Source organism: Eubalaena glacialis, chromosome 17, assembly GCF_028564815.1.
Source record: "Eubalaena glacialis isolate mEubGla1 chromosome 17, mEubGla1.1.hap2.+ XY, whole genome shotgun sequence".
Taxonomy (NCBI): domain Eukaryota; kingdom Metazoa; phylum Chordata; class Mammalia; order Artiodactyla; family Balaenidae; genus Eubalaena; species Eubalaena glacialis.
This window is the reverse complement of record NC_083732.1, coordinates 39,913,311-39,929,959: the sequence shown is the minus strand read 5'-3', so window position 1 is coordinate 39,929,959 and position 16,649 is coordinate 39,913,311.

The window sequence follows — 16,649 nt, the reverse complement described above, 5'->3', positions numbered from 1 at the left end:
ACATGGAGCTGCTGGAGTGCTGAGGAAATGTAGCACTCCCAAGGAAGAGTGCAGTGTGTTGCCCTACACTTAACATACACAGAGTGACGGGGAAAGGTATCCGGGCCTGGAGGTTTCTTAGCAACCCAGTGGAGCCTGCCGGTACTCGGTGTTCTTGCACGGAATCGGGTGCCCAGCGAGATCCTAGGTGTCTTGCAAAGCGTACTAACGTTAAAAGAAAGGAGAACTGCAAGTAACGCCTCAAGGCAACTGCTCCACGTTCCGCTTCAGCAGGGATATTCAAGGCTTTACCTGGAGGAAAGGACTCACGTCAAGTTTCCTTGTAGCTCTAGAGCGTCTCAGGAGGAGCTCCCACCCAGGCTATGAAAGCACCCTGTTGATTTAGAAACAACTCGTTCCCTGCCCAGAGCCCTGCCTACAGTGACTAGAAACTTGTCCAAAACACTGGTATTTAGGTAGGTTCAAGGCGGCATGAATGGAGCTTTCAAAATGGGAAAGCAAGCCTTGTGCCATCAGGTCTCCGTTTCCAGTGAACACGCAGCCTACCTCCTTGTGATTTCTACCAAGTTACTATACACTCTAGCTACACACTGGTCCCTTCCCTGAATAACGTGTTCTTGGCACGGAGTTCTGCATGTAGCGAACTGCCTCTCCCAAGGAATGCTCTAGGTACGCTATAGGGGCTTAGCCTCTTCTAAATCCCTGCAGTGTAAGAGGAAGAACTGTGCTTTGGTTACAGCAGGAACGCAAGGCAACTTTCTCCTGTAAGTATGGGGTCTTAAGGTATGACTTTGTAGAAGGAATGTGAAACAGTGTTGGTTTCTCAGTGCCGCTCAGCCTAGGGCATTGAGGCAGATATGCATGACATGTAGACGTGAGACAACAGATTGCCCGGAGCTGTTGGAGTGCTGAGGAAATCTAGCTCTCCCAAGGAGGCGTGCAGTGTGTTGCCCTACACTTAGCATATTGAGAGTGACTGGGAAAGGTTTCCGGGCCTGGATGTTTCTTAGCTTCCCAGTCGAGCATGCCGGTCCTCGGTGTTCTTGCAGGGAATAGGGTGCCCACGAGAGTTACTAGGTGTCTTCATAAGCGTACTAAGGTTAAAAGAAAGCAGAACTGCAACTCATGTCTCCAGGAAACTGCTCCACGCTTCGGCTTCAGCAGGGCTATTCAAGGCTTTACCTTGAGGAAACGACTCACGTCAAGTTTCCTTTGAGCTCTAGAGCGGCTCAGGTGGAGCTCCCACCCAGGCTACGAAAGCACCCTGTTGATTTAGAAGAAACTCGTTCCCTTCCCAGAGCCCTGCCTACAGTCACAAGAAACTCGTCCAAAACACTGGTATTTAGGTAGGTTCAAGGCGGCATGAATGGAGCTTTCAAAATGGGAAAGCAAGCCTTGTGCCATCAGGTCCCCGTTTCCAGTGAACACGCAGCCTACCCCCTTGTGATTTCTACCAAGTAAATATTCCCTCAAACTACACAGTGGTCCCTTCCCTGAAGAATGTTTTCTTGGCACGGAGTTCTGCATGTAGCGAACTGCCTCTCCCAAGGAACGCTTTGGTAACGCTATCGGGGCTTAGGCTCTTCTAAAACCCTGCCGTGTAAGAGGAAGAACTGTGCTTTGGTTACAGCAGGAACGCAAGCCGAGTTTCTCCTGTAAGTGTGGGGCCTCAAGGTATGACTTTGTAGAAGGAATGCGAAGCAGTTTTGATTTCTCCGTGCCGCTCAGCCTAGGGCATTGAGGCAATTTGCATGACATGTAGGACGTGAGAGAACAGATTACATGGAGCTGCTGGAGTGCTGAGGAAATGTAGCACTCCCAAGGAAGAGTGCAGTGTGTTGCCCTACACTTAACATACACAGAGTGACTGGGAAAGGTATCCGGGCCTGGAGGTTTCTTAGCAACCCAGTGGAGCCTGCCGGTACTCGGTGTTCTTGCACGGAATCGGGTGCCCAGCGAGATCCTAGGTGTCTTGCAAAGCGTACTAACGTTAAAAGAAAGGAGAACTGCAAGTAACGCCTCAAGGCAACTGCTCCACGTTCCGCTTCAGCAGGGATATTCAAGGCTTTACCTGGAGGAAAGGACTCACGTCAAGTTTCCTTGTAGCTCTAGAGCGTCTCAGGAGGAGCTCCCACCCAGGCTATGAAAGCACCCTGTTGATTTAGAAACAACTCGTTCCCTGCCCAGAGCCCTGCCTACAGTGACTAGAAACTTGTCCAAAACACTGGTATTTAGGTAGGTTCAAGGCGGCATGAATGGAGCTTTCAAAATGGGAAAGCAAGCCTTGTGCCATCAGGTCTCCGTTTCCAGTGAACACGCAGCCTACCTCCTTGTGATTTCTACCAAGTTACTATACACTCTAGCTACACACTGGTCCCTTCCCTGAATAACGTGTTCTTGGCACGGAGTTCTGCATGTAGCGAACTGCCTCTCCCAAGGAATGCTCTAGGTACGCTATAGGGGCTTAGCCTCTTCTAAATCCCTGCAGTGTAAGAGGAAGAACTGTGCTTTGGTTACAGCAGGAACGCAAGGCAACTTTCTCCTGTAAGTATGGGGTCTTAAGGTATGACTTTGTAGAAGGAATGTGAAACAGTGTTGGTTTCTCAGTGCCGCTCAGCCTAGGGCATTGAGGCAGATATGCATGACATGTAGACGTGAGACAACAGATTGCCCGGAGCTGTTGGAGTGCTGAGGAAATCTAGCTCTCCCAAGGAGGCGTGCAGTGTGTTGCCCTACACTTAGCATATTGAGAGTGACTGGGAAAGGTTTCCGGGCCTGGATGTTTCTTAGCTTCCCAGTCGAGCATGCCGGTCCTCGGTGTTCTTGCAGGGAATAGGGTGCCCACGAGAGTTACTAGGTGTCTTCATAAGCGTACTAAGGTTAAAAGAAAGCAGAACTGCAACTCATGTCTCCAGGAAACTGCTCCACGCTTCGGCTTCAGCAGGGCTATTCAAGGCTTTACCTTGAGGAAACGACTCACGTCAAGTTTCCTTTGAGCTCTAGAGCGGCTCAGGTGGAGCTCCCACCCAGGCTACGAAAGCACCCTGTTGATTTAGAAAAAACTCGTTCCCTTCCCAGAGCCCTGCCTACAGTGACTAGAAACTCGACCAAAACACTGGTATTTAGGTAGGTTCAAGGCGGCATGAATGGAGCTTTCAAAATGGGAAAGCAAGCCTTGTGCCATCAGGTCCCCGTTTCCAGTGAACACGCAGCCTACCCCCTTGTGGTTTCTACCAAGTAAATATTCCCTCAAACTACACAGTGGTCCCTTCCCTGAAGAATGTTTTCTTGGCACGGAGTTCTGCATGTAGCGAACTGCCTCCCCCAAGGAACGCTTTGGTAACGCTATCGGGGCTTAGGCTCTTCTAAAACCATGCCGTGTAAGAGGAAGAACTGTGCTTTGGTTACAGGAGGAACGCAAGCCGAGTTTCTCCTGTAAGTGTGGGGCCTCAAGGTATGACTTTGTGGAAGGAATGCGAAGCAGTTTTGATTTCTCCGTGCCGCTCAGCCTAGGGCATTGAGGCAATTTGCATGACATGTAGGACGTGAGAGAACAGATTACATGGAGCTGTTGGAGTGCTGAGGAAATGTAGCTCTCCCAAGGAAGAGTGCAGTGTGTTGCCCTACACTTAACATACACAGAGTGACTGGGAAAGGTATCCGGGCCTGGAGGTTTCTTAGCAACCCAGTGGAGCCTGCCGGTACTCGGTGTTCTTGCACGGAATCGGGTGCCCAGCGAGATCCTAGGTGTCTTGCAAAGCGTACTAACGTTAAAAGAAAGGAGAACTGCAAGTAACGCCTCAAGGCAACTGCTCCACGTTCCGCTTCAGCAGGGATATTCAAGGCTTTACCTGGAGGAAAGGACTCACGTCAAGTTTCCTTGTAGCTCTAGAGCGTCTCAGGAGGAGCTCCCACCCAGGCTCTGAAAGCACCCTGTTGATTTAGAAACAACTCGTTCCCTGCCCAGAGCCCTGCCTACAGTGACTAGAAACTTGTCCAAAACACTGGTATTTAGGTAGGTTCAAGGCGGCATGAATGGAGCTTTCAAAATGGGAAAGCAAGCCTTGTGCCATCAGGTCCCCGTTTCCAGTGAACACGCAGCCTACCCCCTTGTGGTTTCTACCAAGTAAATATTCCCTCAAACTACACAGTGGTCCCTTCCCTGAAGAATGTTTTCTTGGCACGGAGTTCTGCATGTAGCGAACTGCCTCTCCCAAGGAACGCTTTGGTAACGCTATCGGGGCTTAGGCTCTTCTAAAACCCTGCCGTGTAAGAGGAAGAACTGTGCTTTGGTTACAGGAGGAACGCAAGCCGAGTTTCTCCTGTAAGTGTGGGGCCTCAAGGTATGACTTTGTGGAAGGAATGCGAAGCAGTTTTGATTTCTCCGTGCCGCTCAGCCTAGGGCATTGAGGCAATTTGCATGACATGTAGGACGTGAGAGAACAGATTACATGGAGCTGTTGGAGTGCTGAGGAAATGTAGCTCTCCCAAGGAAGAGTGCAGTGTGTTGCCCTACACTTAACATACACAGAGTGACTGGGAAAGGTATCCGGGCCTGGAGGTTTCTTAGCAACCCAGTGGAGCCTGCCGGTACTCGGTGTTCTTGCACGGAATCGGGTGCCCAGCGAGATCCTAGGTGTCTTGCAAAGCGTACTAACGTTAAAAGAAAGGAGAACTGCAAGTAACGCCTCAAGGCAACTGCTCCACGTTCCGCTTCAGCAGGGATATTCAAGGCTTTACCTGGAGGAAAGGACTCACGTCAAGTTTCCTTGTAGCTCTAGAGCGTCTCAGGAGGAGCTCCCACCCAGGCTCTGAAAGCACCCTGTTGATTTAGAAACAACTAGTTCCCTGCCCAGAGCCCTGCCTACAGTGACTAGAAACTTGTCCAAAACACTGGTATTTAGGTAGGTTCAAGGCGGCATGAATGGAGCTTTCAAAATGGGAAAGCAAGCCTTGTGCCATCAGGTCTCCGTTTCCAGTGAACACGCAGCCTACCTCCTTGTGATTTCTACCAAGTTACTATACACTCTAGCTACACACTGGTCCCTTCCCTGAATAACGTGTTCTTGGCACGGAGTTCTGCATGTAGCGAACTGCCTCTCCCAAGGAATGCTCTAGGTACGCTATAGGGGCTTAGCCTCTTCTAAATCCCTGCAGTGTAAGAGGAAGAACTGTGCTTTGGTTACAGCAGGAACGCAAGGCAACTTTCTCCTGTAAGTATGGGGTCTTAAGGTATGACTTTGTAGAAGGAATGTGAAACAGTGTTGGTTTCTCAGTGCCGCTCAGCCTAGGGCATTGAGGCAGATATGCATGACATGTAGACGTGAGACAACAGATTGCCCGGAGCTGTTGGAGTGCTGAGGAAATCTAGCTCTCCCAAGGAGGCGTGCAGTGTGTTGCCCTACACTTAGCATATTGAGAGTGACTGGGAAAGGTTTCCGGGCCTGGATGTTTCTTAGCTTCCCAGTCGAGCATGCCGGTCCTCGGTGTTCTTGCAGGGAATAGGGTGCCCACGAGAGTTACTAGGTGTCTTCATAAGCGTACTAAGGTTAAAAGAAAGCAGAACTGCAACTCATGTCTCCAGGAAACTGCTCCACGCTTCGGCTTCAGCAGGGCTATTCAAGGCTTTACCTTGAGGAAACGACTCACGTCAAGTTTCCTTTGAGCTCTAGAGCGGCTCAGGTGGAGCTCCCACCCAGGCTACGAAAGCACCCTGTTGATTTAGAAGAAACTCGTTCCCTTCCCAGAGCCCTGCCTACAGTCACAAGAAACTCGTCCAAAACACTGGTATTTAGGTAGGTTCAAGGCGGCATGAATGGAGCTTTCAAAATGGGAAAGCAAGCCTTGTGCCATCAGGTCCCCGTTTCCAGTGAACACGCAGCCTACCCCCTTGTGATTTCTACCAAGTAAATATTCCCTCAAACTACACAGTGGTCCCTTCCCTGAAGAATGTTTTCTTGGCACGGAGTTCTGCATGTAGCGAACTGCCTCTCCCAAGGAACGCTTTGGTAACGCTATCGGGGCTTAGGCTCTTCTAAAACCCTGCCGTGTAAGAGGAAGAACTGTGCTTTGGTTACAGCAGGAACGCAAGCCGAGTTTCTCCTGTAAGTGTGGGGCCTCAAGGTATGACTTTGTAGAAGGAATGCGAAGCAGTTTTGATTTCTCCGTGCCGCTCAGCCTAGGGCATTGAGGCAATTTGCATGACATGTAGGACGTGAGAGAACAGATTACATGGAGCTGCTGGAGTGCTGAGGAAATGTAGCACTCCCAAGGAAGAGTGCAGTGTGTTGCCCTACACTTAACATACACAGAGTGACTGGGAAAGGTATCCGGGCCTGGAGGTTTCTTAGCAACCCAGTGGAGCCTGCCGGTACTCGGTGTTCTTGCACGGAATCGGGTGCCCAGCGAGATCCTAGGTGTCTTGCAAAGCGTACTAACGTTAAAAGAAAGGAGAACTGCAAGTAATGCCTCAAGGCAACTGCTCCACGTTCCGCTTCAGCAGGGATATTCAAGGCTTTACCTGGAGGAAAGGACTCACGTCAAGTTTCCTTGTAGCTCTAGAGCGTCTCAGGAGGAGCTCCCACCCAGGCTATGAAAGCACCCTGTTGATTTAGAAACAACTCGTTCCCTGCCCAGAGCCCTGCCTACAGTGACTAGAAACTTGTCCAAAACACTGGTATTTAGGTAGGTTCAAGGCGGCATGAATGGAGCTTTCAAAATGGGAAAGCAAGCCTTGTGCCATCAGGTCTCCGTTTCCAGTGAACACGCAGCCTACCTCCTTGTGATTTCTACCAAGTTACTATACACTCTAGCTACACACTGGTCCCTTCCCTGAATAACGTGTTCTTGGCACGGAGTTCTGCATGTAGCGAACTGCCTCTCCCAAGGAACGCTCTAGGTTCGCTATACGGGCTTAGCCTCTTCTAAATCCCTGCAGTGTAAGAGGAAGAACTGTGCTTTGGTTACAGCAGGAACGCAAGGCAACTTTCTCCTGTAAGTATGGGGTCTTAAGGTATGACTTTGTAGAAGGAATGTGAAACAGTATTGGTTTCTCAGTGCCGCTCAGCCTAGGGCATTGAGGCAGATATGCATGACATGTAGACGTTAGACAACCGATTGCCCGGAGCTGTTGGAGTGCTGAGGAAATCTAGCTCTCCCAAGGAGGCGTGCAGTGTGTTGCCCTACACTTAGCATATTGAGAGTGACTGGGAAAGGTTTCCGGGCCTGGATGTTTCTTAGCTTCCCAGTCGAGCATGCCGGTCCTCGGTGTTCTTGCAGGGAATAGGGTGCCCACGAGAGTTACTAGGTGTCTTCATAAGCGTACTAAGGTTAAAAGAAAGCAGAACTGCAAGTCATGTCTCCAGGACACTGCTCCACGCTTCGGCTTCAGCAGGGCTATTCAAGGCTTTACCTTGAGGAAACGACTCACGTCAAGTTTCCTTTGAGCTCTAGAGCGGCTCAGGTGGAGCTCCCACCCAGGCTACGAAAGCACCCTGTTGATTTAGAAAAAACTCGTTCCCTTCCCAGAGCCCTGCCTACAGTGACTAGAAACTCGTCCAAAACACTGGTATTTAGGTAGGTTCAAGGCGGCATGAATGGAGCTTTCAAAATGGGAAAGCAAGCCTTGTGCCATCAGGTCCCCGTTTCCAGTGAACACGCAGCCTACCCCCTTGTGATTTCTACCAAGTAAATATTCCCTCAAACTACACAGTGGTCCCTTCCCTGAAGAATGTTTTCTTGGCACGGAGTTCTGCATGTAGCGAACTGCCTCTCCCAAGGAACGCTTTGGTAACGCTATCGGGGCTTAGGCTCTTCTAAAACCCTGCCGTGTAAGAGGAAGAACTGTGCTTTGGTTACAGCAGGAACGCAAGCCGAGTTTCTCCTGTAAGTGTGGGGCCTCAAGGTATGACTTTGTAGAAGGAATGCGAAGCAGTTTTGATTTCTCCGTGCCGCTCAGCCTAGGGCATTGAGGCAATTTGCATGACATGTAGGACGTGAGAGAACAGATTACATGGAGCTGCTGGAGTGCTGAGGAAATGTAGCACTCCCAAGGAAGAGTGCAGTGTGTTGCCCTACACTTAACATACACAGAGTGACTGGGAAAGGTATCCGGGCCTGGAGGTTTCTTAGCAACCCAGTGGAGCCTGCCGGTACTCGGTGTTCTTGCACGGAATCGGGTGCCCAGCGAGATCCTAGGTGTCTTGCAAAGCGTACTAACGTTAAAAGAAAGGAGAACTGCAAGTAACGCCTCAAGGCAACTGCTCCACGTTCCGCTTCAGCAGGGATATTCAAGGCTTTACCTGGAGGAAAGGACTCACGTCAAGTTTCCTTGTAGCTCTAGAGCGTCTCAGGAGGAGCTCCCACCCAGGCTATGAAAGCACCCTGTTGATTTAGAAACAACTCGTTCCCTGCCCAGAGCCCTGCCTACAGTGACTAGAAACTTGTCCAAAACACTGGTATTTAGGTAGGTTCAAGGCGGCATGAATGGAGCTTTCAAAATGGGAAAGCAAGCCTTGTGCCATCAGGTCTCCGTTTCCAGTGAACACGCAGCCTACCTCCTTGTGATTTCTACCAAGTTACTATACACTCTAGCTACACACTGGTCCCTTCCCTGAATAACGTGTTCTTGGCACAGAGTTCTGCATGTAGCGAACTGCCTCTCCCAAGGAATGCTCTAGGTACGCTATAGGGGCTTAGCCTCTTCTAAATCCCTGCAGTGTAAGAGGAAGAACTGTGCTTTGGTTACAGCAGGAACGCAAGGCAACTTTCTCCTGTAAGTATGGGGTCTTAAGGTATGACTTTGTAGAAGGAATGTGAAACAGTGTTGGTTTCTCAGTGCCGCTCAGCCTAGGGCATTGAGGCAGATATGCATGACATGTAGACGTGAGACAACAGATTGCCCGGAGCTGTTGGAGTGCTGAGGAAATCTAGCTCTCCCAAGGAGGCGTGCAGTGTGTTGCCCTACACTTAGCATATTGAGAGTGACTGGGAAAGGTTTCCGGGCCTGGATGTTTCTTAGCTTCCCAGTCGAGCATGCCGGTCCTCGGTGTTCTTGCAGGGAATAGGGTGCCCACGAGAGTTACTAGGTGTCTTCATAAGCGTACTAAGGTTAAAAGAAAGCAGAACTGCAACTCATGTCTCCAGGAAACTGCTCCACGCTTCGGCTTCAGCAGGGCTATTCAAGGCTTTACCTTGAGGAAACGACTCACGTCAAGTTTCCTTTGAGCTCTAGAGCGGCTCAGGTGGAGCTCCCACCCAGGCTACGAAAGCACCCTGTTGATTTAGAAGAAACTCGTTCCCTTCCCAGAGCCCTGCCTACAGTCACAAGAAACTCGTCCAAAACACTGGTATTTAGGTAGGTTCAAGGCGGCATGAATGGAGCTTTCAAAATGGGAAAGCAAGCCTTGTGCCATCAGGTCCCCGTTTCCAGTGAACACGCAGCCTACCCCCTTGTGATTTCTACCAAGTAAATATTCCCTCAAACTACACAGTGGTCCCTTCCCTGAAGAATGTTTTCTTGGCACGGAGTTCTGCATGTAGCGAACTGCCTCTCCCAAGGAACGCTTTGGTAACGCTATCGGGGCTTAGGCTCTTCTAAAACCCTGCCGTGTAAGAGGAAGAACTGTGCTTTGGTTACAGCAGGAACGCAAGCCGAGTTTCTCCTGTAAGTGTGGGGCCTCAAGGTATGACTTTGTAGAAGGAATGCGAAGCAGTTTTGATTTCTCCGTGCCGCTCAGCCTAGGGCATTGAGGCAATTTGCATGACATGTAGGACGTGAGAGAACAGATTACATGGAGCTGCTGGAGTGCTGAGGAAATGTAGCACTCCCAAGGAAGAGTGCAGTGTGTTGCCCTACACTTAACATACACAGAGTGACTGGGAAAGGTATCCGGGCCTGGAGGTTTCTTAGCAACCCAGTGGAGCCTGCCGGTACTCGGTGTTCTTGCACGGAATCGGGTGCCCAGCGAGATCCTAGGTGTCTTGCAAAGCGTACTAACGTTAAAAGAAAGGAGAACTGCAAGTAACGCCTCAAGGCAACTGCTCCACGTTCCGCTTCAGCAGGGATATTCAAGGCTTTACCTGGAGGAAAGGACTCACGTCAAGTTTCCTTGTAGCTCTAGAGCGTCTCAGGAGGAGCTCCCACCCAGGCTCTGAAAGCACCCTGTTGATTTAGAAACAACTCGTTCCCTGCCCAGAACCCTGCCTACAGTGACTAGAAACTTGTCCAAAACACTGGTATTTAGGTAGGTTCAAGGCGGCATGAATGGAGCTTTCAAAATGGGAAAGCAAGCCTTGTGCCATCAGGTCTCCGTTTCCAGTGAACACGCAGCCTACCTCCTTGTGATTTCTACCAAGTTACTATACACTCTAGCTACACACTGGTCCCTTCCCTGAATAACGTGTTCTTGGCACGGAGTTCTGCATGTAGCGAACTGCCTCTCCCAAGGAATGCTCTAGGTACGCTATAGGGGCTTAGCCTCTTCTAAATCCCTGCAGTGTAAGAGGAAGAACTGTGCTTTGGTTACAGCAGGAACGCAAGGCCACTTTCTCCTGTAAGTATGGGGTCTTAAGGTATGACTTTGTAGAAGGAATGTGAAACAGTGTTGGTTTCTCAGTGCCGCTCAGCCTAGGGCATTGAGGCAGATATGCATGACATGTAGACGTGAGACAACAGATTGCCCGGAGCTGTTGGAGTGCTGAGGAAATCTAGCTCTCCCAAGGAGGCGTGCAGTGTGTTGCCCTACACTTAGCATATTGAGAGTGACTGGGAAAGGTTTCCGGGCCTGGATGTTTCTTAGCTTCCCAGTCGAGCATGCCGGTCCTCGGTGTTCTTGCAGGGAATAGGGTGCCCACGAGAGTTACTAGGTGTCTTCATAAGCGTACTAAGGTTAAAAGAAAGCAGAACTGCAACTCATGTCTCCAGGAAACTGCTCCACGCTTCGGCTTCAGCAGGGCTATTCAAGGCTTTACCTTGAGGAAACGACTCACGTCAAGTTTCCTTTGAGCTCTAGAGCGGCTCAGGTGGAGCTCCCACCCAGGCTACGAAAGCACCCTGTTGATTTAGAAAAAACTCGTTCCCTTCCCAGAGCCCTGCCTACAGTGACTAGAAACTCGACCAAAACACTGGTATTTAGGTAGGTTCAAGGCGGCATGAATGGAGCTTTCAAAATGGGAAAGCAAGCCTTGTGCCATCAGGTCCCCGTTTCCAGTGAACACGCAGCCTACCCCCTTGTGGTTTCTACCAAGTAAATATTCCCTCAAACTACACAGTGGTCCCTTCCCTGAAGAATGTTTTCTTGGCACGGAGTTCTGCATGTAGCGAACTGCCTCTCCCAAGGAACGCTTTGGTAACGCTATCGGGGCTTAGGCTCTTCTAAAACCCTGCCGTGTAAGAGGAAGAACTGTGCTTTGGTTACAGGAGGAACGCAAGCCGAGTTTCTCCTGTAAGTGTGGGGCCTCAAGGTATGACTTTGTGGAAGGAATGCGAAGCAGTTTTGATTTCTCCGTGCCGCTCAGCCTAGGCCTTGAGGCAATTTGCATGACATGTAGGACGTGAGAGAACAGATTACATGGAGCTGTTGGAGTGCTGAGGAAATGTAGCTCTCCCAAGGAAGAGTGCAGTGTGTTGCCCTACACTTAACATACACAGAGTGACTGGGAAAGGTATCCGGGCCTGGAGGTTTCTTAGCAACCCAGTGGAGCCTGCCGGTACTCGGTGTTCTTGCACGGAATCGGGTGCCCAGCGAGATCCTAGGTGTCTTGCAAAGCGTACTAACGTTAAAAGAAAGGAGAACTGCAAGTAACGCCTCAAGGCAACTGCTCCACGTTCCGCTTCAGCAGGGATATTCAAGGCTTTACCTGGAGGAAAGGACTCACGTCAAGTTTCCTTGTAGCTCTAGAGCGTCTCAGGAGGAGCTCCCACCCAGGCTCTGAAAGCACCCTGTTGATTTAGAAACAACTCGTTCCCTGCCCAGAGCCCTGCCTACAGTGACTAGAAACTTGTCCAAAACACTGGTATTTAGGTAGGTTCAAGGCGGCATGAATGGAGCTTTCAAAATGGGAAAGCAAGCCTTGTGCCATCAGGTCTCCGTTTCCAGTGAACACGCAGCCTACCTCCTTGTGATTTCTACCAAGTTACTATACACTCTAGCTACACACTGGTCCCTTCCCTGAATAACGTGTTCTTGGCACGGAGTTCTGCATGTAGCGAACTGCCTCTCCCAAGGAATGCTCTAGGTACGCTATAGGGGCTTAGCCTCTTCTAAATCCCTGCAGTGTAAGAGGAAGAACTGTGCTTTGGTTACAGCAGGAACGCAAGGCAACTTTCTCCTGTAAGTATGGGGTCTTAAGGTATGACTTTGTAGAAGGAATGTGAAACAGTGTTGGTTTCTCAGTGCCGCTCAGCCTAGGGCATTGAGGCAGATATGCATGACATGTAGACGTGAGACAACAGATTGCCCGGAGCTGTTGGAGTGCTGAGGAAATCTAGCTCTCCCAAGGAGGCGTGCAGTGTGTTGCCCTACACTTAGCATATTGAGAGTGACTGGGAAAGGTTTCCGGGCCTGGATGTTTCTTAGCTTCCCAGTCGAGCATGCCGGTCCTCGGTGTTCTTGCAGGGAATAGGGTGCCCACGAGAGTTACTAGGTGTCTTCATAAGCGTACTAAGGTTAAAAGAAAGCAGAACTGCAACTCATGTCTCCAGGAAACTGCTCCACGCTTCGGCTTCAGCAGGGCTATTCAAGGCTTTACCTTGAGGAAACGACTCACGTCAAGTTTCCTTTGAGCTCTAGAGCGGCTCAGGTGGAGCTCCCACCCAGGCTACGAAAGCACCCTGTTGATTTAGAAGAAACTCGTTCCCTTCCCAGAGCCCTGCCTACAGTCACAAGAAACTCGTCCAAAACACTGGTATTTAGGTAGGTTCAAGGCGGCATGAATGGAGCTTTCAAAATGGGAAAGCAAGCCTTGTGCCATCAGGTCCCCGTTTCCAGTGAACACGCAGCCTACCCCCTTGTGATTTCTACCAAGTAAATATTCCCTCAAACTACACAGTGGTCCCTTCCCTGAAGAATGTTTTCTTGGCACGGAGTTCTGCATGTAGCGAACTGCCTCTCCCAAGGAACGCTTTGGTAACGCTATCGGGGCTTAGGCTCTTCTAAAACCCTGCCGTGTAAGAGGAAGAACTGTGCTTTGGTTACAGCAGGAACGCAAGCCGAGTTTCTCCTGTAAGTGTGGGGCCTCAAGGTATGACTTTGTAGAAGGAATGCGAAGCAGTTTTGATTTCTCCGTGCCGCTCAGCCTAGGGCATTGAGGCAATTTGCATGACATGTAGGACGTGAGAGAACAGATTACATGGAGCTGCTGGAGTGCTGAGGAAATGTAGCACTCCCAAGGAAGAGTGCAGTGTGTTGCCCTACACTTAACATACACAGAGTGACTGGGAAAGGTATCCGGGCCTGGAGGTTTCTTAGCAACCCAGTGGAGCCTGCCGGTACTCGGTGTTCTTGCACGGAATCGGGTGCCCAGCGAGATCCTAGGTGTCTTGCAAAGCGTACTAACGTTAAAAGAAAGGAGAACTGCAAGTAACGCCTCAAGGCAACTGCTCCACGTTCCGCTTCAGCAGGGATATTCAAGGCTTTACCTGGAGGAAAGGACTCACGTCAAGTTTCCTTGTAGCTCTAGAGCGTCTCAGGAGGAGCTCCCACCCAGGCTCTGAAAGCACCCTGTTGATTTAGAAACAACTCGTTCCCTGCCCAGAGCCCTGCCTACAGTGACTAGAAACTTGTCCAAAACACTGGTATTTAGGTAGGTTCAAGGCGGCATGAATGGAGCTTTCAAAATGGGAAAGCAAGCCTTGTGCCATCAGGTCTCCGTTTCCAGTGAACACGCAGCCTACCTCCTTGTGATTTCTACCAAGTTACTATACACTCTAGCTACACACTGGTCCCTTCCCTGAATAACGTGTTCTTGGCACGGAGTTCTGCATGTAGCGAACTGCCTCTCCCAAGGAATGCTCTAGGTACGCTATAGGGGCTTAGCCTCTTCTAAATCCCTGCAGTGTAAGAGGAAGAACTGTGCTTTGGTTACAGCAGGAACGCAAGGCAACTTTCTCCTGTAAGTATGGGGTCTTAAGGTATGACTTTGTAGAAGGAATGTGAAACAGTGTTGGTTTCTCAGTGCCGCTCAGCCTAGGGCATTGAGGCAGATATGCATGACATGTAGACGTGAGACAACAGATTGCCCGGAGCTGTTGGAGTGCTGAGGAAATCTAGCTCTCCCAAGGAGGCGTGCAGTGTGTTGCCCTACACTTAGCATATTGAGAGTGACTGGGAAAGGTTTCCGGGCCTGGATGTTTCTTAGCTTCCCAGTCGAGCATGCCGGTCCTCGGTGTTCTTGCAGGGAATAGGGTGCCCACGAGAGTTACTAGGTGTCTTCATAAGCGTACTAAGGTTAAAAGAAAGCAGAACTGCAACTCATGTCTCCAGGAAACTGCTCCACGCTTCGGCTTCAGCAGGGCTATTCAAGGCTTTACCTTGAGGAAACGACTCACGTCAAGTTTCCTTTGAGCTCTAGAGCGGCTCAGGTGGAGCTCCCACCCAGGCTACGAAAGCACCCTGTTGATTTAGAAGAAACTCGTTCCCTTCCCAGAGCCCTGCCTACAGTCACAAGAAACTCGTCCAAAACACTGGTATTTAGGTAGGTTCAAGGCGGCATGAATGGAGCTTTCAAAATGGGAAAGCAAGCCTTGTGCCATCAGGTCCCCGTTTCCAGTGAACACGCAGCCTACCCCCTTGTGATTTCTACCAAGTAAATATTCCCTCAAACTACACAGTGGTCCCTTCCCTGAAGAATGTTTTCTTGGCACGGAGTTCTGCATGTAGCGAACTGCCTCTCCCAAGGAACGCTTTGGTAACGCTATCGGGGCTTAGGCTCTTCTAAAACCCTGCCGTGTAAGAGGAAGAACTGTGCTTTGGTTACAGCAGGAACGCAAGCCGAGTTTCTCCTGTAAGTGTGGGGCCTCAAGGTATGACTTTGTAGAAGGAATGCGAAGCAGTTTTGATTTCTCCGTGCCGCTCAGCCTAGGGCATTGAGGCAATTTGCATGACATGTAGGACGTGAGAGAACAGATTACATGGAGCTGCTGGAGTGCTGAGGAAATGTAGCACTCCCAAGGAAGAGTGCAGTGTGTTGCCCTACACTTAACATACACAGAGTGACTGGGAAAGGTATCCGGGCCTGGAGGTTTCTTAGCAACCCAGTGGAGCCTGCCGGTACTCGGTGTTCTTGCACGGAATCGGGTGCCCAGCGAGATCCTAGGTGTCTTGCAAAGCGTACTAACGTTAAAAGAAAGGAGAACTGCAAGTAACGCCTCAAGGCAACTGCTCCACGTTCCGCTTCAGCAGGGATATTCAAGGCTTTACCTGGAGGAAAGGACTCACGTCAAGTTTCCTTGTAGCTCTAGAGCGTCTCAGGAGGAGCTCCCACCCAGGCTCTGAAAGCACCCTGTTGATTTAGAAACAACTCGTTCCCTGCCCAGAGCCCTGCCTACAGTGACTAGAAACTTGTCCAAAACACTGGTATTTAGGTAGGTTCAAGGCGGCATGAATGGAGCTTTCAAAATGGGAAAGCAAGCCTTGTGCCATCAGGTCTCCGTTTCCAGTGAACACGCAGCCTACCTCCTTGTGATTTCTACCAAGTTACTATACACTCTAGCTACACACTGGTCCCTTCCCTGAATAACGTGTTCTTGGCACGGAGTTCTGCATGTAGCGAACTGCCTCTCCCAAGGAATGCTCTAGGTACGCTATAGGGGCTTAGCCTCTTCTAAATCCCTGCAGTGTAAGAGGAAGAACTGTGCTTTGGTTACAGCAGGAACGCAAGGCAACTTTCTCCTGTAAGTATGGGGTCTTAAGGTATGACTTTGTAGAAGGAATGTGAAACAGTGTTGGTTTCTCAGTGCCGCTCAGCCTAGGGCATTGAGGCAGATATGCATGACATGTAGACGTGAGACAACAGATTGCCCGGAGCTGTTGGAGTGCTGAGGAAATCTAGCTCTCCCAAGGAGGCGTGCAGTGTGTTGCCCTACACTTAGCATATTGAGAGTGACTGGGAAAGGTTTCCGGGCCTGGATGTTTCTTAGCTTCCCAGTCGAGCATGCCGGTCCTCGGTGTTCTTGCAGGGAATAGGGTGCCCACGAGAGTTACTAGGTGTCTTCATAAGCGTACTAAGGTTAAAAGAAAGCAGAACTGCAACTCATGTCTCCAGGAAACTGCTCCACGCTTCGGCTTCAGCAGGGCTATTCAAGGCTTTACCTTGAGGAAACGACTCACGTCAAGTTTCCTTTGAGCTCTAGAGCGGCTCAGGTGGAGCTCCCACCCAGGCTACGAAAGCACCCTGTTGATTTAGAAGAAACTCGTTCCCTTCCCAGAGCCCTGCCTACAGTCACAAGAAACTCGTCCAAAACACTGGTATTTAGGTAGGTTCAAGGCGGCATGAATGGAGCTTTCAAAATGGGAAAGCAAGCCTTGTGCCATCAGGTCCCCGTTTCCAGTGAACACGCAGCCTACCCCCTTGTGATTTCTACCAAGTAAATATTCCCTCAAACTACACAGTGGTCCCTTCCCTGAAGAATGTTTTCTTGGCACGGAGTT